The sequence below is a fragment of the Mustela nigripes genome, chromosome 12, assembly GCF_022355385.1.
Source record: "Mustela nigripes isolate SB6536 chromosome 12, MUSNIG.SB6536, whole genome shotgun sequence".
NCBI classification, from domain to species: domain Eukaryota; kingdom Metazoa; phylum Chordata; class Mammalia; order Carnivora; family Mustelidae; genus Mustela; species Mustela nigripes.
The window spans coordinates 136,509,293-136,515,593 of record NC_081568.1 but is presented as its reverse complement, the minus strand read 5'-3'; the positions used below and the strand labels follow the sequence as shown (position 1 = coordinate 136,515,593).

The following is a 6,301-nucleotide window of genomic DNA, read 5'->3' as shown; positions in this document are numbered from 1 at the left end:
ATTCTCTCTCTCTTTTTCTCAAATAAATAAATAAATAAAATCTTTTTTTTTTTTTAAAGAAGGTCTTTATGAATCTATGGCAAACTAGAAAAATGTAAGCTGTTTTAGAATTCAGAAATTACTTTCCAGAAAATAACATTGGCTTTAAGGAATAATACCATGTGTATAAAGCTATTCCCAATTTGTAAAAAATTTTGTTTTTAAGTAAACTCTATACCCAACGTGGGGCTTGAACCCACAACCTTGAGATCAAGAGTGACATGCTCTACCAACTGAGCCAGCCAGGTGCTCCTATTCTTGAATTTTGTTTAAAGGTTTTTGGTGTTTTTTGTTTTTTTTTTTTAAGATTTTATTTATTCATTTGAAGACAGAGATCACAAGTAGGCAGAGAGGCAGGTAGAGAGGGGGGGAAACAGGCTCCCCGAGGAGCAGAGAGCCTGATGCGGGACTTGATCCCAGGACCTTGAGATCATGACCTGAGCAGAAGGCAGAGGCTCAACCCACTGAGCCACCCAGGCGCCCTAAACGTTTTTGTTTAGGAGCATGTTGATGGCTCAGTGGGTTAGCAATCAACTCTTAATTTAGGCTCAGGTCATGATCTCAGGGTTGTGAGACTGAGGCCCATATACGGCACCATTGTCAGCAGAGTCTGCTTGAGATTTTCTCTCTTTCCCTTCCTCTGCCTCTTCCCTTCACTCACTCTGTCTTCTCTAAAATTAAATAATCTTTTAAAAAATAATAATAAATAGGGGCACCTGGGAGGCTCAGTGGGTTAAGCTGCTGCCTTCCGCTCAGGTCATGGTCTCAGGGTCCTGGGATCAAGCCCCACATCAGGCTCTCTGCTCAGCTGGGAGCCTGCTTCCTCCTCTCTCTCTCTGCCTGCCTCTCTGCCTACTTGTGATCTCTCTCTCTGTGTCAAATAAATAAATAAAATCTTAATAAATAAATAAATGCTTTTGTTTAGAAACTGCCAAACAATAGCACTCATTTGCTTCAAGTTGTTACATATTTTGTCCACCTGGTCTGAATTTGGGATCCTTACCCTTCTCTTCTGAATTGTTGGAATTTTGCATACACTATAGTGTACACTATAAATACACTATATTTATTTATTAATTTATATTTCTTCCCCTATACACTATATTTATTTATTTATATACACTATAAATAGCATTGCCCATCGGAACTACTGTCCTTTCTCTTGAGAATTTTTTATTTTTATTTTTTAAATTTTATTTATTTCTTTGACAGAGACAGATCACAAGTAGGCAGAGAGGCAGGCAGAGAGAGAGGGGGAAGCAGGCTCCCCGCCGAGCAGAGAGCCCGATGCGGGACTGATCCCAGGACCCCGAGATCATGACCTGAGCTGAAGGCAGAGGCTTTAACCCACTGAGCCACCCAGGTGCCCTCTCTTGAGAATTTTGAAGCTATTTTGACAATGTAAAGCCAACAGTGTCATATGTCATGGAACAATTTCTAATCTGTCAAACACGTAAGAGGAAGACAAATTGCTTGGTGTGGAGGAAACCCCTTTACGTGTAAGCAGCCCAGTTCTTTCTCTAAATAAAGGTGGAAGAAGTGCTGAGAGTTCTCATGTTACTTGAGGAGGCTGGGGGTGGGGGATCACCTTTCTTCTTCATGGTCACAGGTAGCCCAGTGACCCAGAAAGGGATATGGGAGGCATCCCCCAGTGGCAGAGTTCTGCCTTCCAGTGACTATGCTATGGGCACCAGAGCAGGTGAAAGTGTATTTGACTCTCCAGTCCACTTGCTTTGTTAATTCCTGATGCCCAGGCTGAGATTAAGAGGCTTTACCATGCTAAGCTGTGGCCTGAAATTCAGCCTCCCTGCTCTGGCCCAGAAGACTTCTGACTAGTGCCTGGTCTTGCAAGAGCTCAACATTTTCTGGGCTGTTCCCATATCACACAGCAACTTCCATGTACTGTATGAACTCTAGGCAGAAAGCTTTCCCCCTAAACCTTCTGCTTTCAAATTTGTTTCTGCTTTCCCAACAGCTGACCTCTTTCATAACTTTTTTCTTCATCGTGACTTCTATTCACCCCCTTGATTATGTTGCTTCTGGCTGCTTAAGGGGAACACCTTACCTTGCCCTGCTCAGCCTCCTTATCCTCTCAGGCTTCTGCAGGCAAGCCCTTGCCATGCACCCTGAATCCCCCAGTGGGACCTAGGCAAATAACCAGGAGATTTCCAGAGACTATGTTCAAGAACAAGTCACATAATTGGTCACCTCCAGTATCATAAGAAAATATGACAGTGAACTTGTCACTGCATTTGTTAGCATGACATGATATTCTTTTTTTTTTTTTTTTTTAAAGATTTTATTTATTTATTTGACAGAGAGAAATCACAAGTAGGCAGAGAGGCAGGCAGAGAGAGAGAGGAGGAAGCAGGCTCCCCGCTGAGCAGAGAGCCCGATGCGGGACTCGATCCCAGGACCCTGAGATCATGACCTGAGCCGAAGGCAGCGGCTTAACCCACTGAGCCACCCAGGCGCCCATGACATGATATTCTGACCCCTCAAAAGTTAAATCTCATTTCAGTAAATTATAAGGAATTGTCAAAATTCTTTTGCACTGCAGGAATTGTGCTGTCTTGAAACAAACTTGTTTTAAATATAAATTGCTTTCCCAGCACCATAGATTTGTTTAAAACAATGTTTCTGTTTACTTTACTTGTAGGGTGTTAGAATTTTTTTACACACATGCCAGATACTAATTATAAAAATGTTAGATAGTTGATTTTTTACTGCCTTTTTGTGGGATTAAAAAAGGGTGACCAGTACCTCAGTCTCCTTATTTGTATAGAATCCCCCATTGTGCAATCCCTTCCGATACAGAAGTCACAGTAGTCAAGGAAGCCATCTTCCTCTTCCTGGAGGTTTCCATTCAGGCAAGAGACCAAGACTCTCTTCAGAAATTTCTCTTGAGAAATACAGGTCACCTGAGAATCATTCAAGGTGATTTATCTGAGGAATTTATCTTATATATTTTTAAATATTTATTTTTTTGAGGGGTTAAGGGCAGATGGGGAGAGAGAGAGAGAGAGAATCTCAAGCAGACTCCCTGCTGAGCACATAGCCCAACATAGAGCTCGATCTCATGACTCTGAGGTCACCACCAGAGCCAAAACCAAGAGTGGGATGCTTAACTGACTGTACTACCCCCCAGTGCCCTGAGGAATTGATTTGAAACGAGGAAGGCAGTTGTCCTCATGCTCCGTCCTTATCAATATCAATTTCTTCAGACTTGTAAAGAGCATCAAGTTTCACAATGCTTTGGGGGATTATCAGAAAAACTCCAACACCACAAAAGATCTGAGTGACCAGAACGGCAATCCCACTATCTCCTGTGTTGTTGCTTCTTGACATGTCTTTGCCCTCTTATCTGGTGGCAACTACATGAACTTTTGATAGACTCAATTCCCCTAACCATCGCGGTAAGCAGGACCGTCTAATCTATGTGTAAATTAGGAAAAAATGATCTTTCTTCAAGATGCTTTCGGGACATCTGTCAGAAAATTGTTACAATACACTGATCTTATTAGAACAAGACACTTGACTACCTTAAGCCCAAAAATATTTGACATAGCGTGTATATGATTCCATATTGAAAAGACCATCACTTCTGTGTGGCAGACATGACTATAACCTCCTTTTGAATTTGTCTCCCAATGGCATGAAGGGTCACAAGTGGCTAAGAGGACATAGTTGTTTTCAGTTTAGCAGAACCATCATTGTTTACCTGGCAGAAGAAATCTTAGAGTACTAAGAATTCAAAATCAGGGGGCATCTGGGTGGCTCAGTGGGTTTAGGTCATGATCTCAGCGTCCTGGGATCAAGCCCTGCATCAGGCTCTCTGCTCAGCTGGGAGCCTGCTTCCTCCTCTCTCTCTGCCTCTCTGCCTACTTGTGATCTCTCTCTCTCTGTCAAATACATTAAAAAAAAAAAAAAAAGAATTCAAAATCAGCAGAACCCCATGCAGGAAGGAAAAGTGGACCATTAGATTTAATAGTGAGAGGTGCCATTGGATTTAACAGTGAGCAGTTTCACCATTCGTTCTCAGGCCCATATATTATATCACTATTTCTCTCTGGTTCAGAGGACATACTGCATCTACACATTACCGCCCCGGACTGGCACGATGTTTCTCCCTGAGCTACATAACTGAATATTCAATAGGCTTTCTGCTAGTCTGTAAGTCAAACTGCTTTGAAGTGATGTAACAGGTGTGACCAGTGATCCCACGGGTATTAGTATAATGCCTTATCTCACTGAAAATTACTCTCTCTCTCTCTCTCTCTCTCTATATATATATATATATATATATTTTTTTTTTTTATTTGACAGACAGAGATCACAAGCAGGCAGAGAGGCAGGCAGAGAGAGAGAGGAGGAGGCAGGCTCCCTGCTGAGCAGAGAGCCCGATGCGGGGCTCAATCCCGGGACCCCGGGATCATGACCTGAGCCGAAGGCAGAGGCTCCAACCCACTGAGCCACTCAGGTGCCCCTAAAAATTATAATATTAAAAGCAATGTTTTGAAAGAGAAGTTGCGAATGAGTCAGGCGTTCAGTACATCCATGGACTGTGCTATGCTGCAGGTTTATGACAGTCAGGAAAAGCAAATCCAATCCAAAATAAGTGTCCATAACGTGAAGAAATGTAATCAATGGGCTGCCCAGCACCTTTCTGGTCTCATGAGAGTTGGGTCCCATAATGGAGGCTTCCTGCCTGTAGTAATAGCAGGCAGGCCAGCCTTGGAGGGGAAGTCTGAGTAGCCAAGCCTGTGCTTAGGTTCTATGCACGGTAAACCACTTGGTTTATGATCTCATTGCAGGCATAGAGTATCTCGAGGAATGTCCGGTTTTATCACAAACATCTCATTTACAATGGGAAGTTCATGAATTGAGTTTATCAGGACAGGTGTTCAACCCCTCCAGGAACTGATCACAAGCCAAAAGCTGTTTCTCAAAAGGAGAATTATTACTCACCAAAGAGGGTGTGCTTATGCTCAAACATCTTTCCTTCCTCTCTCCCTCACTCCCCCCTTCTCTCTCTCTCTCTCTTTCTTCCTTCCTTCCAAATTATTTATTTATTTGAGAGAGAGAGAGAGAGAGAGAGAGAGAGAGAAAGTGAGCATGAGCTGAAAGGTGAGGCGGGGCAGAGGAAGAGGGAGAAGCAGACTTCCCATCAAGCAGGGAACCGGATGCGGGGCTCTGCCTCAGGTCCCTGAGATCATGACCTGAACAGAAGGCCGATGCTTACCGACTGAGCCACCCAGGCACCCCCAGTTTATTGGAATTTTCATTGGGTGCAGACAGTGTTCCAAACTGCTGTGGGACTTTTGAGTCATTCAACTAGGTCATAAAGGTCAAATAGTAGAGCAGCCCGCCGTGAAACTTACCTTTCCTAGCCTTCTTAGGTCCCTTTTTTGAGTAAGTCAAAATTTGCAGTCATTTGGGCCATCCTATAAATGAATCAAAGAAGCACACCTGTAGTATACGTTACTTGCAAAATTCAGTGAGGCTGATGGAGCGTTATGCCTTTTCTCTATCACTGTCAGATGCAAGGTATGTTAACTTGCCCTTCGTATTGACAAGGAGATCCCCATGGACTTCATACGGGTGAGAGGCCCCTCTCAAGTCATTGCTATGTTCTTTTACTCGGTATTTTGACAGGAAACAATAATATATTAGAGCAACATGATGCCCAGTGAAAAGATGGGACTATGAAGGACCCAACAGCCAACTGTGGTGCACAGTTCAAGAGCTACGGTGTGCCTGGAGCACCTGGGTGGCTTAGTCAGTTAAGCATCTGGCTTCGGCTCTGGTCATGATCTCAGGACCCTGGGATCGAGCCCCACCCACATGGGGCTCCCTGCTTGGTGGGAAGTCTGCTTTTCCCCTCTACCTCTCCCCTCTCCGCTCGTGGCCTTTCTCTCATGTTCTCTCTCAAATAAATAAAATCTTAAAAAAAAAAAAAAAAAGAGCTACTGTACTTCTGAGACGAGATAAGTAAACTAGTGCTCCTGCCAAGTGAAAAGAACCTTCTGATGTTATTTATTGAAATAGCATTGTTGAGATCAACAGATGTAAAATAAAAACTGTCCTTATTTGCTTCAGTAAAGAAATTATATCTGGATTGGCCATTAGAATTTGGAAAATGGATTCGGCCAATGACAACCAGCTGGATAAGGATGTTCAGGAAACATTTGGGAGACTCTGGTGATGTGTGCATAGGTCAAACCAGCTACCTGTGCATCTTCTAAGTCTTGGAAGGTAGCAT

General features: G+C 43.2%; 1 non-coding gene across 1 annotated transcript; it reads right to left on the bottom strand.

Moving 5' to 3' along the window:
- Positions 1–214: 214 nt before the first annotated feature.
- TRNAK-CUU (transfer RNA lysine (anticodon CUU)) lies at positions 215–287 on the bottom strand. Its single transcript has one exon. It is a non-coding gene; the product is annotated as a tRNA-Lys (tRNA).
- Positions 288–6,301: the final 6,014 nt, after the last annotated feature.